We start from the raw sequence: 19,995 nt of genomic DNA on the forward strand, positions 1-19,995 counted from the left end.
TAGAGTCTACCCTGCAAAAGAGTGTATTGCTGTAACAGATCCAGGCAGATATAAATTCTGGTCTTTGATTTATGGTTAATTAATTCAGTTAATTAAATCTGATAAATCAGTTAATGAATGATTATATTTATTCTGTGCATCAACATTTAACACTTAAAAAAATGCTTAGAGCTCCCCTACAGTATAATTTTTAAGAATGGTCAAGAAAAGGCATAGGGTAAAGCCAGTTGTGAAAAAGTTATTGGAACGTAATCATGCACATCTCTGTCACTAATTATAATCACCACCATCCATTTTTCCCCACCTGAAAGAAATCAGGAATACAAACAGATCTGACCCCCGCCATTAAAGTTCACTTTCAACATAAACGAAGAGAAGCTAAAGGTTTGCTATTAGAAATAACACATTAGGGACCCTAATAATTGAAAACAGACAACAGAAACAAAATATTCAAAATATGAAAAACTTACACTTTCCATTATTCTGTAATTCAGTAAGTACAAACAATAGAATCCAGTAATTAAAACTACATTTTCTAAATGCAAGTCACCTGACTCTAAACACAGAACTACCCTCATTTTTTAAAAACAACCCCTCCCCCACAAAAAAAAGTAATTACAACACAGGATTAGTCTCCTTCCTATTTCAAATCAGCTAGATGGCCAATGATGTCATATTATGATAATAATATAGATATCACATTGAAGTTAGCAAGACTACGGCCACAAAATAACCAAATGTGGCAGCAGCTTGTATAATAAAAAAGGCCACTCTAAGTCATAAATCATTATCTGGCCCCAAAACCACATCAGAAGAGTGTGTGTCATGTTCCAAAGGGTGCTGAAGGTTAAGACTTAAGTGACAATTAGATACGATATTTGAAAGGTTGTTTTTATTGAACTATCACATCACAAAATACTACATAGGGAGGGCCAAGTCTTCGTCCACTGCATAAAGTGTATGTAAAAGGGCTTTGTGCAAGGGTATCTCTTGATGGATGGAACCAGAATTTTCCCTCTCTCTCTAGGCAGTGGAGCACCAGCACAGCTGCTGCTATACCGCAGAGGCTTGTAGTAGCCCCTGCTGCCCCTAAAGTTGCACTACACAGGGCGAAGGGTTTGGCCAGTAGCTTCATGTGGTCATGGAACTAATGTTCAAAACTGCACCCCTCCAATGGCTCACCCCTCATACTGTTGTGGCATGAGCTACTGAGGTGTTCTGTTCACTGGCATAAAAGGAGTATGAGACCCTAGTGTGTGGCCCCTTCGTAGGCCTGTCACTCCACCTCTTCAGTGCAGTGGAAGAATAGTAGCTACTCTGAATCTGGGTCCTTCCACGCCTGGAAGTGGAGAGAAAGGATCTAGCACTGAAGGCCTAAGAGGTTGCTGGGAGACAAAGATTTGGTTGTGTGTTCTACTGAATTGTAAAGTAGATGTTAAAAATATAAGCTATTCAGGTTTGGGTTTTTTAAAATATAGATGAGGTAATTTAATTCCCTCATTATCAGACTGTAAAAAGTCAGACAGTAAAAAGATAACAAATATTTCTCTGCCTGATATTCAAAAATAACTCTTGTGACCACAGACTATCAAACAAATCCAATATTCACAAGTTAGCAGAATTGCAAAGAAAACTGCTCTGTGCCTGCTGTTATTAAAAAGGAAATTATTTGTTTAAGGCACATTCTTGTTAATCAAGTTTACTATGGCTTAAATAAGGGTTTTGTTTTAAAACATTGCTTCCTAGTAAGATATAATCCACCAGAACAGCAAGAGATTTTTTTTGTTGATTAAGGCATAATATCATCTTGTAAAAGTATTGGTAAAATGTGATTTAGCCTAGAAAACCATGTTCTGTGATGATTAGAGTATACTATATGGAGAACTGTATGGCAAACTTGAAGCCAATCATTGCTTTAGTGCACAGAAGAACAAAAGCATAAATAAAATAATGTGTCTCTGCTTTTCCACCTAGATAAATGATAGAATATACACTTTAAATAATGACAGTAGAAAAATAAGATTTTTTTATTTAGATGTTATATAAACATAAAATAGGTCACTCTTTCAATCTGCAGCTGGTTATAACATTATTTTCTTGATTTATTAATGCAATGATCCTATTGTATCCTTACTGATGCCATGTATATCTAATACCGGTATGGAATTCAAATGAAAGTGGAGGAACTTGACATTTGTTCAAACCATACAAAATCAATATTCCTCATTCTGAGAGATGTAACGCATCCAAATAAGGCTGTCTAGCACTGGGAGAATGTGGGTGGATAAGATGAAGATGATGTCCAAAAGGGGATGGAAGGCACCCAAAGTAATAATTAATCTCTTCTTAATCATGCATAATTAAGAACACATCCAAGGTAACCACAGAGCCTCCTCTAGGAACAGATTCATTCAAAAGTCTGCCAGGTTCCAATATAGCAGAAAATGAACTGCACTGTGTGGAATCTCACCTTTAACTAGGAAAAGAGTTCATTCACTCACATTTTGAACAAGTCCCTTGACTTTATTCAAACACATAGGGCCTGATTCTAATCTCATGTTTCAATGGAGTTGTTCCTGATTTACCCCAATGAGAGTAAGAGAATAGCCACATACTGTACAGAACCTGGTTACCACACTAGCTTGGTAAAATGTCACAAAAAAGCATTTTACCTAGTGTGACCAGATGTCCTGATTTTATAGGACAGTCCCAATATTTGGGGCTTTTTCTTATATAGGTGCCTATTGCCCTCTACCCCCGTCCCGATTTTTCATACTTGCTATCTGGACATCCTATTTCATCACTGGTTTCTATACCCACATTGCCCACTCTGGGCTGGAGAAATAATAGAAGGGCCAGGCCCTCAGGATAAATTTTAAAAGCCATTTCAATCTACCTCATTTTTAGGGTGACTAGAGCTAAGTTCCCTCCAAGCTACACAGCCGTGCAGCAGACTATCAAGGGCCATGCAGGCGGGGAGAGGTGCCTCTCTCCGGCACTGGAGCTGCCCCGGTGGGGAGAGGTGCTCTCCTTTGACCCTGGGCTGCTTAGATGAGAGAGTGCTTGGGGGAGTCCTCTCTCTTCACTGCAGCCCTGGGGCAGCCTCCACCCCAAACCCCTCATCCCTGAGCCCACACCCTGCGCCAGACCCCACACACCCCAATCCTCTGCTCTAGCCCTGAGCCCCCTTCCGCATCCCAAACCCCTCATCCTCAGCCCCACTCCAGAGCCCACACCCCCACAATCTGTCCCAGCCCTGAGCCCCCTCCCACACTCTGAACCACTCGGCTCCATCCCCACCCCACATCACCTCCATTTTGGTGCACATGGTGCAAATTCATTCCACATATGGATGTAAAAAAATTAGAGGAAACATTGGACTGGAGGTAGAGGTGTGTGTGAGTCTCATGCCACCACTTCTGTCCTCTTACATCCTAGATGCCAATGCAGTTAGTCGGCATTCCTCAGCATCCTTTCATTGGACAGTACTTAACTGTAATCACCCCCAAACACTGCAGTACCACTAATGTAAGATGCAATCCTTACTGATGTCATGTTCTCTTATCTCACTTAAGCAATCCTAAAGCATGCACCGACTTCAGTGGGAACAAGATCAGACCTAATATCAAATAACCAAACCAAATGAGTACATGAGAGCCATTAAAAACCTGCCCTGTAATCACATTGAAAGTGTTTGCTGGATATTCACAAAAGTTAGTTTTATAAGATTATCTTTGATCTGAGTGGCCTCCCACACTGCAACCAAATGCATTAATAGCAGGGTTTATGCCATAATTAATTGAAAAGTTGATTGCCAGAAATATGGAGACATGTATATATGCCCCATTTGTTAATCTTGAGTTGCAGTATATATCTTGATGTGCTTATTATTACCCCATATATGTTATTACAACCCTGGATCAGTTCCCCAGGTGAAAATGCACCATGCTGCTGTACTGGACCCAAATCATGGATCCCATGTTCTCCTAGTTTGGTGGAGCTGAGCAGAGTGTAGGTGCTGGGCCTCTAGGCACACATCCCAGGTACAGACACCCTTCTTGGGAGTCCAGTTGCCTAGATCTTGAAACTATTGATTTTGCTCCAAGCCTCCCCAGTAGCTGCTTCACCTTCAAAGAGTTCTAGTCAAGCTGCAGACCCTGTGGTTTACAGTTTTCCTCTTCAGAGGCTACATGACAGTAAAAGCAAGTAATACAACGACTCTGCAGAGGAATGTCTAAACGCACATACTTTACTCTTAGACAGCAAACGAGCCATACAGGTCTATGGAAAAACAACAAAACCTACATACAAATCCCTGCCTCAGTTTCCTCAGTTTCTCCAACAGCCATGTGGGATTTAGTTAGTCTCTCTTCTGGGGGTTCAGGATTTATCTTCTCCTCCTTCCCAGCCACGTCTGCTTCTGATCTTAGTCTTCTCCCCTTCAAAATGGCCAGCGAGAGCACCTCCCTTTTATAAATTTCCAATCCTCCCCGCCCCCTCCCCTGGCCTCTGCCCTTGTCAGATGAATCTCCTCAGTGACTTCAAGTCCCTCATTAAGCAATTGCTTGGCTGGTTACAAGCTTGATTAGGGTATGTCTACACTGGCAAGTTTCTGCGCAACAAGTTATACCTCTTTTATTAAAGGGCTGGAATTAAAGTGCTGTTGCATGCCCCCACTGTGCTCCTTGTGACACTGGAGCACATCCACATTAGCAGCTCTTGCAACGACAAAGAGAGCAGTGCATTGTGGTAGCTATCCCACTGTGCAACTGGCCGCAGGGTGCTTTGGGAAGAGTTTGCAATGCCTCATGGGGCAGTCACAGCATCACGTGATGCAGGTTTCCCAATCCCATAGTTCCATGGGCATCTTACTACATTGCCAGCTGCTTTTCAACTGAAGTGTGTGGGGGAAAGTTTGTGACAGGGAGTGTGTGTGTGTGTGTGTGTAGGGGGGAAGAGAGACAGTGTGTTTCAGGGGACAGAGAGCGTGTCAGCATGCTGTCTTGTAAGTTCAGACAGCGGCAAGAAGCAACACACACACACATGCCTGCCTCTGTGCTCAACAGCACGAGCATTCCACATTAATAGTTTGCTTTGTGTCCAGGAGCACAACATGCAATGGCTGTCAGAAACAAAGCTTTGAAAGAGGAGAGGTGCCTGTCTCCCGGGAAGCTGAGTAGAGCAGAGCAGCCACTTGAGGGATTATGGGACACTTCGGAGGCCAATTGATTGCTTTCTGGGCTGTAATGTGTTTAACACTACCAATACAGCGCTGGAGCCTCTGCGCTTTAAGGCTTACAACTGTTGTCGAGGTGGTTTTTTTGCAACGCTGCAACTGGGGAGTTTCTGCGCAAAAGTGGCTTGGCAGTGTGTACACCTAAGGAGTTACACTGCAGAAAGCTGCTTTACTGTGCAGTCACTTGCCAGTGTAGACAGGCCTTAGTTGAATGGTTGCATGGGAGGCTGCTAGCTTGCCACTTATATGAGTTCATTACATTAGTGGGGAGAGCATACTGATATTTCTCCCTCTCTTGCACAGCAAGCATAAGGGCCAGGCAGAATCACAGGTGGAAGTCAGCTGCACCTAATAAAAAAGCATAGCAGCAGATGTACAGATTGTGCAACAGGGCTCCCTCTGTGGTATTGCAGCTCCACTACCCACACAGGGCTCAGCCTAAAAGGAGCACTTGAGTCCCCACTGAATACCAAACTGGTACAAATTACACTACATGACCACTTACTCCACTGTTTAAGCTACTGCTGTATTTGTTACAGAAATTTCCATGGAGCTGCACTTGCTTACACCAGCTTCAAGTTTGGCCCACTGTCAAATTTAGTATTTTTTTCCATTAGTAGCCTACAGTCTGGGTCTGCTTTTATAAAGTACATTTACGTATCTGAAACAAGATACAAAATGTACAGCAAATGTATCCCATGTTCCATTGTTGTTACTCATTAAATCCTTACTGCATCCTCTATGTTGTTCAGGTTTGTAGGGTGATCTGGTTTCATTAGAATAAAGAGATTCACTGGATGACACTAGCATTTAAAGGCCTGGCAGGAAACTTGAGACATCTTTGAAAAATGCGTGATGCTAATAAAAGAGGAACATTTAAATTCTCTGTGTAGAAAACACAAAAAGAAATGTACGACTACATGCTTGGTTAACAGAAGCCTCAGAATTAGGTGCCAAATGTATTCGTAAGATTTGTGTATGTTCAGGCACCAGCATGGTTTCCATAAATAAAATTAAATAGTACACTAAATATGATTTCCTATAAGAGTTCTAGAGTAGCAGCCGTGTTAGTCTGTATTCGCAAAAAGAAAAGGAGTATTTGTGGCACCTTAGAGACTAACAAATCCATAAATAAAATTAAATAGTACACTAAATATGATTTCCTATAAGAGTTCTAGAGTAGCAGCCGTGTTAGTCTGTATTCGCAAAAAGAACAGGAGTACTTGTGGCACCTTAGAGACTAACAAATTTATTTGAGCATAAGCTTTCATGAGCTACAGCTCACTTCATCGGATGCATTTGGTGGAAAATACAATGGGGAGATTTATATACACACACAGAGAACATGAAACAATGGGTTTTATCATACACACTGTAAGGAGAGTGATCACTTAAGATGAGCCATCACCAGCAGCGGGGGGGGGGGAGGGGGCGGGAGGGGAAAAGGAGGAAAATCTTTCATGGTTACAAGCAAGGTAGGCCATTTCCAGCAGTTAACAAGAACATCTGAGAGGGAGTGGGGGGGGAGAAATAACATGGGGAAATAGTTTTACTTTGTGTAATAACTCATCCATTCCCAGTCTCTATTCAAGCCTAAATTAATTGTATCCAGTTTGCAAATTAATTCCAATTCAGCAATCTCTCGTTGGAGTCTGTTTTTGAAGATTTTTGTTGAAGGATAGCCACCCTCAGGTCTGTAATCCAGTGACCGGAGAGACTGAAGTGTTCTCCGACTGGTTTTTGAATGTTATAATTCTTGACGTCTGATTTGTGCCCATTTATTCTTTTACGTAGAGACTGTCCAGTTTGACCAATGTACATGGCAGAGGGGCATTGCTGGCACATGATGGCATATATCACATTGGTAGATGCGCAGGTGAACGAGCCTCTGATAGTGTGGCTGATGTGATTAGGCCCTATGATGGTGTCTCCTGAATAGATATGTGGACAAAGTTGGCAATGGACTTTGTTGCAAGGATAGGTTCCTGGGTTAGTGGTTCTGTTGTGCGGTGTGTGGTTGCTGGTGAGTATTTGCTTCAGGTTGGGGGGCTTTCTATAAGCAAGGACTGGCCCATCTCCCAAGATCTGTAAGAGTGAGGGTCGTCCTTCAGGATAGGTTGTAGATCCTTGATGATGCGTTGGAGAGGTTTTAGTTGGGGGCTGAAGGTGATGGCTAGTGGCGTTCTGTTATTTTCTTTGTTGGGCCTGTCCTGTAGTAGGTGACTTCTGGGTACTCTTCTGGCTCTGTCAATCTGTTTTACATTTGGGGACAATGTATACCTTCAAATCAGCGGCACTGTGATGGGTACCCGCATGGCCCCACAGTATGCCAACATTTTTATGGTTGACTTAGAACAACGCTTCCTCATCTCTCGTCCCCTAATGCCCCAACTCTACTTGCGCTACATTGATGACATCTTCATCATCTGGACCCATGGAAAAGAAGCCCTTGAGGAATTCCACCATGATTTCAACAATTTCCATCCCACCATCAACCTCAGCCTGGATCAATCCACACAAGAGATCCACTTCCTGGACACTACGGTGCTAATACACGATGGTCACATAACCACCACCCTATCGGAAACCTACTGACCGCTATTCCTACCTACATGCCTATAGCTTTCATCCAGATCATATCACACGATCCATTGTCTACAGCCAAGCTCTACGATATAACCGCATTTGCTCCAACCCCTCAGACAGAGACAACACCTACAGACAGCTGCAGCAGCACAGGAACTAGCAAACAGAGCTGTAAACAGAGGAGTTTGAGTGGGAGTTTGTAAGGGGAGTTTGTATTGTGATGCTTGTTTGGGGTTTGCTTTTGCTGGGGGGGGTGACTTGGTGTGACTTGTGTTTCCCAGATTAACAGGACTTAGGTGGGAAGGCGATGACAGATACGGAGGCAGCTGTGGGAGTGACTCCTGTAGTGAAAGACACATTGAGGATGACTGGATGTGGAAGCTGTGGTATGTTTTACATGATCCTGGAGGGGGGACCTGGTAAGAGTTTTTTCTGCATGAAATGCCATCTGATAGAGCTGATGGAGGAAAAGATCCGAGGTTTGGAGATGCAGGTGGAAAGTTTCGTTGAGTTTAGGAAGGGGTTTGAGCAGATGATGGAGCAAAGATATGAGGTATCTGAAGGGAAAAGCTCAGACTCACAGATGGAAGTAGGGCTGGGGAATTCTGAGGGGAGACTGGGTGAGGAAAGTGGTCAGTGGAAGCATGTGACTAAAAGAACCAGGCAGAGGAAAAGATGGGCTAGTGAAAGAGAAATAGAGCTTAGGAACAGGTTTGCAGAGTTGGAAAATGAAGAAGGGGCTCAGCAGGTACTTGTTGAAGGTGGAAGGGTAAGGAAGAAGAGAAGAGAGGCTAGTCCTATAGGAAAAGCGGAAGAGTCAAGGGAGATTACACCAAATATGAGCCCCAGGAGGATACAGGATGTGGTGAAGAGGATTATAAGGGAAAATAGGAATGGAAAGAACTTGCAGCCAGAGGGAACAGGGGAGAGACTGGAGAATAGCACTGTCACTAGGAAAAGGCAGGTCTATGTGATCGGGGACTCTTTATTGAGAAGAATAGACAGGCCTGTAACTAGAGCTGATCCAGAGAACAGAAGGGTGTGCTGTCTTCCGGGTGCTAAGATACGGGATGTAGACCTGAGGTTGAAAAGGATCCTAAAGGGAGCGGGAAAGAATCCCCTAATTATCCTTCATGTGGGAACAAATGATACGGCTAGATCCTCGCTGGAAAGTATTAAGGGAGACTATGCTAGGCTGGGGAAGACGCTTAAGGAAATTGAGGCTCAGGTGATCTTTAGTGGGATCCTTCCTGTTCCTAGAGAAGGGCAACAAAGGTGTGACAACATTATGACTGTCAATAGATGGCTTAGGCAGTGGTGCTATAAGGAGAGCTTTGGGATGTATGGCCACTGGGAGGCATTCATGGACAGAGGACAGTTCTCTCGGGATGGACTTCATCTGAGTAGGGAAGGAAATAGACTTCTAGGATTGAGGCTGGTACAACTGATAGAGAGAGCTTTAAACTAGGAATTAGGGGGAGATGGTTGGGAGATGTCCAGGTAATCTCCACGCCAGATTTTAGCACTGAGAGGGAAGAAGACAAAGTAAGAAAGGATACAGCTGTGGGTAGGAGAATGTATACAAGGAGCGAGGGTGGTGTGGATACTAGTCTGATAGGTTATACTGGCTGTAGAATGACTGTGCCTAATAGGGTACAAAATGTGAGTGAGGCCAAACAGCAAAAATTAAGATGTTTGTACACCAATGCGAGGAGCCTAGGTAACAAAATGGAGGAACTAGAGCTACTGGTGCAGGAAGTGAAACCAGATATTATAGGGATAACAGAAACATGGTGGAATAGTAGTCATGACTGGACTACAGGTATTGAAGGGTATGTGCTGTTTAGGAAAGACAGAAACAAAGGTAAAGGTGGTGGAGTGGCATTGTATACCACGAAAGCTTATGCTCTAATAAATTTGTTAGTCTCTAAGGTGCCACAAGTACTCCTTTTCTTTTTGCGAAAACAGACTAACACGGCTGCTACTCTGAAACCAATGATGAGGTAGAATGTAAAGAAATAAGAAGTGATGCAATGGATAAGACAGAGTCCGTCTGGGCAAAAATTACATTGGGGAAGATAACTAGTAAAGCTTCTCCTATGATAGTGCTTGGGGTGTGCTATAGACCTCCGGGATCTAATTTGGATATGGATAGAGCCCTTTTTAATGTTTTTAATAAAGTAAATACTAATGGAAACTGCGTGATCATGGGAGACTTTAACTTCCAAGATATAGACTGGAGGACCAGTGCTAGTAATAATAATAGGGCTCAGATTTTCTTAGATGCGATAGCTGATGGATTCCTTCATCAAGTAGTTGCTGAACCGACTAGAGGGGATGCCATTTTAGATTTAATTTTGGTGAGTAGCGAGAACCTCATAGAAGAAATAGTTGTAGGGGACAATCTTGGCTCAAGTGATCATGAGCTAATTCAGTTCAAATTAAATGGAAGGATTAACAAAAATAAATCTGCAACTAGAGTTTTTGATTTCAAAAGGGCTGACTTTCAAAAATTAAGGAAATTAGTTAGGGAAGTGGATTGGACTGAAGAATTTATGGATCTAAAGGTAGAGGAGGCCTGGGATTACTTTAAATCAAAGCTGCAGAAGCTATCGGAAGCCGGTATCCCAAGAAAGGGGAAAAAATTCATAGGAAGGTGTTGTAGACCAAGCTGGATGAGCAAGCATCTTAGAGAGGTGATTAAGAAGAAGCAGAAAGCATACAGGGAGTGGAAGATGGGAGAGATCAGCAAGGAAAGGTACCTAATTGAGGTCAGAACATGTAGGGATAAAGTGAGACAGGCTAAAAGTCGAGTAGAGTTGGACCTTGCAAAGGGAATTAAAACCAATAGTAAAAGGTTCTATAGCCATATAAATAAGAAGAAAACTAAGAAAGAAAAAGTGGGGACACTAAATACTGAGGATGGAGTGGAGGTTAAAGATAATCTAGGCATGGCCCAATATCTAAACAAATACTTTGCCTCAGACTTTAATAAGGCTAAAGAGGATCTTAGGGATAATAGTAGCATGACAAATGGGAATGAGGATATGGAGGGAGATATTACCATATCTGAGGTAGAAGCGAAACTCAAACAGCTTAATGGGACTAAATCGGGGGGCCCAGATAATCTTCATCCAAGAATATTAAAGGAATTGGCACCTGAAATTGCAAGCCCATCAGCAAGAATTTTTAATGAATCTGTAAACTCAGGAGTAGTATCGAATGATTGGAGAATTGCTAATATAGTTCCTATTTTTAAGAAAGGAAAAAAAAGTGATCCGGGTAACTACAGGCCAGTTAGTTTGACATCTGTAGTATGCAAGATCCTGGAAAAAATTTTGAAGGAGAAATTAGTTAAGGACATTGAAGTCAATGGTAAATGGGACAAAATACAACATGGTTTTATAAAAGTTAGATTGTGCCAAACCAACCTAATCTCCTTTTTTGAAAAAGTAACAGATTTTTTAGATAAAGGAAATGCAGTGGATCTAATTTACCTAGATTTCAGTAAGGCATTTGATACCGTGCCACATGGGGAATTATTAGTTAAATTGGAGAAGATGGGGATCAATATGAACATCAAAAGGTGGATAAGGAATTGGTTAAAGGGGAGACTGCAACGGGTCCTACTGAAAGGAGAACTGTCAGGTTGGAAGGAGGTTACTAGTGGAGTTCCTCAGGGATCGGTTTTGGGACCAATCTTATTTAATCTTTTTATTACTGACCTTGGCACAAAAAGTGGGAGTGTGCTAATAAAGTTTGCAGATGATACAAAGCTGGGAGGTATTGCCAATTCGGAGAAGGATCGGGGATATTATACAGGAGGATCTGGATGATCTTGTAAACTGGAGTAATAGTAATAGGATGAAATTTAATAGTGAGAAGTGTAAGGTTATGCATTTAGGGATTAATAACAAGAATTTTAGTTATAAGTTGGGGACGCATCAATTAGAAGTAACAGAAGAGGAGAAGGACCTTGGCGTATTGGTTGATCATAGGATGACTATGAGCTGCCAATGTGATATGGCTGTGAAAAAAGCTAATGTGGTTTTGGGATGCATCAGGAGAGGCATTTCCAGTAGGGATAAGGAGGTTTTAGTACCATTATACAAGGCACTGGTGAGACCTCACCTAGAATACTGTGTGCAGTTCTGATCTCCCATGTTTAAAAAGGATGAATTCAAACTGGAGCAGGTACAGAGAAGGGCTTCTAGGATGATCCAAGGAATGGAAAACTTGTCTTATGAAAGGAGACTTAAGGAGCTTGGCTTGTTTAAGGAGCTTGGCTTGCCTAACTAAAAGAAGGTTGAGGGGAGATAGGATTGTTCTCTATAAATATATCAGAGGGATAAATAGAGGAGAGGGAGAGGAATTATTTCAGATCAGCACCAATGTGGACACAAGAACAAATGGGTATAAACTGGCCACCAAGAAGTTTAGACTTGAAATTAGACGAAGGTTTCTAACCATCAGAGGAGTGAAGTTTTGGAATAGCCTCCCAAGGGAAGCAGTGGGGGCAAAAGATCTATCTGGTTTTAAGATTCTACTCGATAAGTTTATGGAGATGGTGTGATGGGATAATGGGATTTTGGTAAGTAATTGATCTTTAAATATTCAGGGTAAATAGGACTAATCCCCTGAGATGGGATATTAGATGGATGGGATCTGAGTTACTACAGAAAATTCTTTCCTGGGTATCTGGCTGGTGAATCTTGCCCATATGCTCAGGGTTTAGCTGATCACCATATTTGGGGTCGGGAAGGAATTTTCCTCCAGGGCAGATTGGAGAGGCCCTGGAGGTTTTTCGCCTTCCTCTGTAACATGGGGCATGGGTGACTTGAGGGAGGCTTCTCTGCTCCTTGAAGTCTTTAAACCATGATTTGAGGACTTCAATAGCTCAGACATAGGTGAGGTTTTTTGTAGGAGTGGGTGGGTGAGATTCTGTGGCCTGCGCTGTGCAGGAGTTTGGACTAGATGATCTGAATGGTCTCTTCTGACCTTAGTATCTATGAATCTATGAATCTATAAGATCTCTATCATGCATTCTTACAACTAAAATACCCACCTGCTGAAGTGAAGAAACAGATTGACAGAGCCAGAAGAGTACATAGCAAAAAGTCTGTGTCTCTAACACCAGCATACTATTTGTGTCTGTGTCTCATCATCACTCTACTGTTCCCCAGAGCTGACACCTCTGTTCTCCTTGTCTAATGGTTTGTATCTAGTAGTTTGAGGGCCCATTTATTTTCTCCCAAACACATGGTGCTGAGGATTCAATACTATTAATTAATATGCTGTACATCGTGCCATTCCTCTAATTCAAACAGCCTAATACCAACAATTAAAATTAAATGCCTGATGCACATCTGATGGAAGTTCCTACCAATTTATATTTGTCAAATGATAGTGGCCCATTTTAAAAAGGAATCCTTTGATCCTGGGTACGAGTTTAGAATCTGAAGTTGAAAACAACCTCTTGCTTACAACCAGTTAAGAATTCATTGCAGGTGCAGGAAGGCTGGGAAACTATCCCTTTTAAGAGAAAAATCTGTTCACATTAGAATAGCATTCACCTGATTGAATGACAACTTTAGCAGAACAGATAGACAATATTCAACTAAGTTATACAACATATACAATTCTTTTGCAAGGCAAGCCCTTACCCAATAACAAAAACAGAAGCTTTCCATTGACAATCCATAGAACTAAGCACCCTAGGTGTTTTTGGAAATCCCACCTGTTTTGATTTTAAAAAGTCTCTTTGCATAATTGTGCAGAAAATTAGCTAGTGGGAGAAAGAAGGATTTTTTTCTTCAAAATTAAGGAAGAAATTTAAAGGGCTATTTAAAACCATTAAAAAGAAAAAGAACTTGATGGAAAAACACATTTACATATTCCTATCCTTTAAAGCCCAATTTTGGAATACCAATATCCCAGTTAAGTTAAAAAATGGGAAAGGAATATATCTTTTTGGGTTGAAAAATGTAGCATGTGTGTTTTTTTAAAGTAGATCATACAAGTTGCTTTGTTTGTTGCTGCTTTTGCTTTGTTTGTGCGGGTTATTTTCTTATATTTTTTTTGTTATTTTCAGGCCCAAAAGCTGGAGTACACAGTATTGGAGCAGATATTAGCGATAGGAATCTAGCAAAGATACAGTGAATTCTGAAGATGGTTTGAGGGAAGAGACTGAGGATTCTTGGACCTCAGGAACACGGGAGGCTGTTGAAGTTGTATGGATTAACTTGAAAAGAAGCACAGAGTCATGAATGGGAAAACCCCACCAAAGGTGTAGTAGGCAGAACGTAGAGGAGAAGAAGAGGGAAAGGAGGAAGTGAAAACTGAGATATAAGCATTGCTGATGAGAGCTCTGGAAGTGAGGACAAAGTTTAAATATGATTTGGGAAGAGTCCAGTGAAGGGATTATAATGTGTGTGTTCGGTGAGAGAGAGGAAATTACATTGTCAGAGTGACAGGACAGGAAGAATATTTCAGCTGAGCATTTTGGATACACTTCAAAAAGGAGGCTGGAAAGGAGGAGGCAGAGCATGAGATAAGGAAATTACATGGAGTACGGACAGAACAGGAGGGTTGGATTTTAGAAGTCATGTAGAGGAGGAAGGGAAACTGCATTTGGTTACAGTGTGAATGTGGGAAGAGAAGGACAAGGAGAAACGGAGATTACTCCAAAGGCTGTGAGCTCAGTGGCAGACAGTGAGAGAGAGAGGGAACCATGAATTTGTCATTTGTTATAGAGAACAAGGGGAACAGAGATAGGGGATGGTTTAGGAAGGAATCATGGGAAACTTACTTTTGACATGTTTAGTTTAGGAAAGTGATGGGATATCCAGGAGGAAATGTTAGAAAGGCAGCTCCTTATGCAAGACTGGACAGGACAAAGGAGTAGATTTGTGAGTAATCTGTAATCATGGTCAGTGGTGGATTAGCCACTGGGGCCCGTGCCCAAGGGCCCCAGCCAATTGGAGTGCCCCTGTGCCCTGACCTGCTCTATTTGCCCAGCACTCCCCAGCAGGAGCACAGGGTGGGTGGAGCAGAGCAAGCCCCTGCACCCCGACAGCAGTGCTGGTGGGGGGAAAGACTGTAGGCGGAAGGGGTGGGGAGGAGCCCCCACTTGCTCTGGCCCAGGGCCCCACAAAACTGTAATCCACCCCGATCATGGTAGCTAAAGCCATGTGAATGAGGTCACCTAGGGAGGGGGCCTATTGGAAGAGAAGTAGGGAATCAAGAACAGAGCCCTGAGATCCCACCTGAAGAGAAGGATGTTGAATGAAAATGGTGGGAAGAACCAGAACAATGGAGTCACTGAAGCTAATGCTTATTTAAGGTGCTCTTTTTACAGTGACTACAGGGCCAGGTTAAATGAGTGTTACAGAGCAATATACTGAGTAGCTGTGCCTTCCTGTATCTGGGGTTTTAAACAGAGAACCAATCAGTGCAGTGCCTCAACAGCAATACAATTCACACCCTCAAATACTTCCTATTACTCTCTCTTCCTGACTAGTAACCAGTGTAAATTTAAAATAAACCCCCAAAAGTAAAAATATACACATAAAAGATCGAAGTGCTGTTTCAGCCACCTCCCTGCCCCTATGGAAGATCCAGGTTCCTGAGCAAACCGCAACAAGCAGAGATACATTCTCCACCTGTAATGTTCATTTTTTTCTGCTTGAGTAATCTAATTTGGGGACTCCCTTCCTCTCTTCCAGCAGCAGATTATTAGAAATACAGGAAAGCATTGTAAAAGTCTTGTAGAGCAGAAAATACCATGTCCTCTCATTCTCGTTCCAACACTTTACAAAGAGTGGCTTGGATGTTAAAGTAGTCTCAGCTCTGCCTCTTGCCTCTGTTGTACTTTATGTTTTGGAAAAGTAGACTGGAAAAGCAGCTCAGTCCACACTGCCTTTATCTTCACTCAGTCTTGATGACACAGACACCTGTCTAGTGCTAGGCTAGGCTATACTGAAAATATATAAATAAAAAACACCAAACAATGAGAACAAGATGATGCAGTGACCTCATTCTGAATGGTTCTTTGCATTTCAGTAGCTCCATTGGGTTTTGCACTTCGAAAAGGCTGAATTTCCCTCTGGCACCAAGCTTTTAAGACTTTTTTTAAAAATATAAATAAAGAGCCATTCTTTTACTTGAAGCTAGTGAGTACATTTGAGTTTGCAGTGAAGAAGCCAACAGAAGAAAGGACAATAAGCATATAGGGGTCTGTTTGCCTAAATTTACTAAAACAGCAATATACTTTATGGCAGGACCACAAATATAATCATTCCTTTAGTATATTGTATTAACATGGGAACTAAGTACTCTGTTATTTTCTAGATGTGCAGTTCAGCTTGAATGTTAAAATGAAAGCATGAAGTTACTTTCCACACTTAAACTAAGAGCAGCACAGGGAAAGATTTTTCCTATTTAGCAGATTCTCCTTATATAAAAAGCAGTCATATACCAAAAGATGCAACTTTTGGAGGGAGAGTCTATCAGAACAAGGAGGTAATATCGGGGATGCAGATATTTTAATTAAAAAGTAACTATTGTAAAAGGTTTCAGAGTAGCAGCCATGTTAGTCTGTATCCGCAAAAAGAAAAGGAGGACTTGTGGCACCTTAGAGACTAACAAATTTATCTGACCATAAGCTTTCGTGAGCTACAGCTCACTTCATCGGATGCATTCAGTGGAAAATACAGTGGGGAGATTTATATACACAGAGAACAAGAAACAATGGGTGTTACCATATACACTGTAACGAGAGTGATCAGGTAAGGTGAGCTATTACCAGCAGGAGAGCGGGGGAGGGGGGAAGGGAGGGGCGGAGCAGAACAAGCAATCTAAAATTATGTTAGATGAAATAGAATATTGCACTAACAGAAAAGGAATTACGTCAGTAAGAAGCATTTTAAATAGATAGCTTCAGTCCTCATGTATTAAGTCAGCGAATATGGAATAGAGAAATGTGAACTGACACATGGGCTACAGCAAACGGAACAGAAATCTATTCTGTGTAATACTTCCTGACTTATAGTTTTCCAGACACATTAGTCAAGGCCATAATTCAGGAAACAGTTTCAATTACAATTTTAAAAAGTCTTAAAGGGACACTGTCAACTCTCATTCTTGTGAGTTCCAAAAATTTTAATATAGATAGAACCTTGCAGTTCATGCCCATGATGTTTTTAAAACATTCTTTTCAAGTGTAGTTCTCTCTGGGTTTGTCCACACTAGGAAACAGGAGTTTAGTTTTACCAGTGCTGACCACGGTTTGTCCTTGTTAACATTTACAGCTAATCCAATTGCTGAAACTGTGCTATTTCTCATTGTACACATGATCTCTCACATGTGTATATATATTGCACCTGTCAGTGTAGTTTGTGTGGGTCACACAGCCAGTGAGCATGCAAGCTTTATATGCAGGGATCCTAGTTTTCCATAATAAAACCCCCAAAATTCTCTGATTAAACCCCAACCATAAAAATCCATGTTTTCCACGATTAAAATGAAACGCTGAACTTTAGTTCCCTAGCCACAGTATATATAGGTATCAGTTGAACACATTTTATTGATATATTTACAATTTTTAAGCAAGTTTAAAGCTTACCAGTGCCATCAATCATTATAATAAAATAAAATTAACAGAACCGCAATTTGTATTTGTCTACCTTCGAATGTCATTTTCAGCCTTGCTCCATAGAGTACAGAACAGAACATTACCATCAATGTGAAATTTAGTCCTTGCCAAACTCAGTGACACTATCTTTAAGGGTGATTTTTAATGTTTTTAGAACCTTTTCATCACTTTAATTACTCATGTCTGGAGGCTGAAGTGAAATCTGAGATGCATTAAAACACAAACCCCTATAGGTTGTTCAATAACCTCTATACGCCGGAAGCAATTTATTGGAATATGTTTAGCTAGGTAAATTTACAGTGCATTCAAAAATCAACTACAACAGGAGGAGGTTGCAAGCACTGAATAAGTGACACTGGTATTTTCAGTAAAATTTAGTTAATAGTTAATATATGTGTGACACTACACTGCATATTCATGCTAGTAATATTATGATATAATTGTGATGCATTTTGTACAAGATGGGTCTTATAATATGTCATTGGAAAAGTTATGATTCGCTGAATATGATTATCCTATTTGCATGCATGTATCATTTTTGTATCTGAAGTTATTAATATTGACTATGTATCTGTATTTCAGATGTGATAACACCTTGGTGACATCCACTAGGCAAAATGCCTTTCTGGAGATGGTCAGCAGCCAATATAAATTGAAAGTTTGAGTCCCCAGCCCTCACTTGCTCTTCGGTTGCGTATGATGTAACACTGAGCGTATGGCTGCATATATTTGTTGACTAATAACTAGAAGTAAGGGGTAAATACTAGCTAAATTACTATTAGACAGAAGGGATTTGGGGACCCAAACCCATTCTCCATCCATTGTATTGTAGTTTAAATAAATTACCAAAATAATTGAAACCAGTGTGATTATATTGTGTTAATTTGACAAATAAAATATGCAGAATTTTATAATATTGTACGCATAATTTCTAATTTCTTGGTGAAGAATTCCCCCACGAGTAAATATAACTACTACTGTGAGTGATTGTATGAGCACAGGACAGCACATGGAGTAATATGGTTGTATTAAGTTGCATGTAGTTCATTCTGAAATTAGTATTCACCTATGGCTATCTGCCATGGATCCTATTTAGTTTCCTTGTGTAAGCCCATGCTCATATGTAAGACAGTATGCAGTACACCCTTTAAAGTCAATATTTTCTTTCTTAATTGTGTATAGCAGTGGTTCCCAAACTTGTTCCGCCTGACTAGTAACTGCACAAAATAAAGAGATCTGGTTTCCATTCCTACCTCTGCTACACACTTCCTATATGACTTTGAGCAAGTCACTTAGCCTCTCGGTGCCTCAGCTCCCAATCTGTAAAATAGGGATAACAGCACTGCTGTGCTACAGAGGGTGCTATGAGGATAAATACATTAAAGGTTGTGAGGCACTCAGATACTGTGGTGATAGGGGCCATAAAAATACCTGACAGATCTATTTTATTATTTCATGGGCTCTTGATGAGAGGTGCAGAGATACCTGGCTTACTTAGCAAATACTTTCAGAAAGTATATACAGTTAAAAGCTGCTTCAAGGATATGACAAACAGCACTTAACCTCATACTTAGAGCTCACTCAACTATTTTGTTATGAAGCTAGCCTTTTTTTAAATTTAGGAAATTGTTTACAAACCAATATGATTTTCTTTCAATATTTGTGTGAGGCCAGTGGATTCACAATTACTTTACATTGGTCCTTTGGCCATTCTCTAAGCATTTTTTTTAATCTTACCCTCAGGAATTTGATAACTCAACTGTTTCAGTTTTACCAGTCCTTCCACCTTCCCCTTCCCTAAAAAACCCCAAAACACAAAAAATAAAAAGACCAACTGGAGCTAACAAGCAAATCAGCCAAACACATATACACAATGAACAGCTGAGAATTTCTTTATAAATACAGAGCCTTCCCATAGCTAGCACATATAATTAGTGACAACAGCAGATGCAAGACCACAACTGTATCATGGCTAGGTTCTGTTAGATCAGTGGAAAAGTATACATAGTGGTTATTACTCAAACAACTTTGTAATAGAGTCAATGGAAGTGCCTCATTTTAACAGAATCAACAGTGTACAACAGCTCCATTATATAAACAATCAATAAATTATTCTAAAATTCATAACCCAAAATGCTCATCTCCCTTTAAAACAGTCTCACTTTGCCATTGGTATTGGAAAGCAAGTTTTTATACTCATACATATGATAATTTACAAAAAACCAACAAAGTAATGCTGAGATATAGCTTTCTATATCTAGAGAGAGAACCAAGACAGCACATGAGGAGATCTACAGTAAGCAATAGAATTTATGCATGTGCAAAAAGACAAGTCAAATTATGCAGTGATTTTATATCCTCTCTGGACTAGACTGAGATCACAAACTCATTTCATTGGGATCCAAGCTGGATATGAAGGCAGGTCTTCATGGTTCAAAACGTAGAGTTTGAACTCACTGTTCTATAGCTAGCTCCAAAGTTAAATCATATTCTGTGTGTTTCATTCTAAACAAAGCTCAGC

The 19,995-nt window shown here is 40.9% G+C and overlaps 1 protein-coding gene across 1 annotated transcript in view; it reads right to left on the bottom strand.

Annotated features, from left to right (window-relative positions):
- The window catches only part of CPQ (carboxypeptidase Q), a 238,843-nt gene that overhangs the window by 62,833 nt on the left and 156,015 nt on the right, over window positions 1–19,995 (bottom strand).

This window comes from Dermochelys coriacea, chromosome 2, assembly GCF_009764565.3.
Source record: "Dermochelys coriacea isolate rDerCor1 chromosome 2, rDerCor1.pri.v4, whole genome shotgun sequence".
NCBI classification, from domain to species: domain Eukaryota; kingdom Metazoa; phylum Chordata; order Testudines; family Dermochelyidae; genus Dermochelys; species Dermochelys coriacea.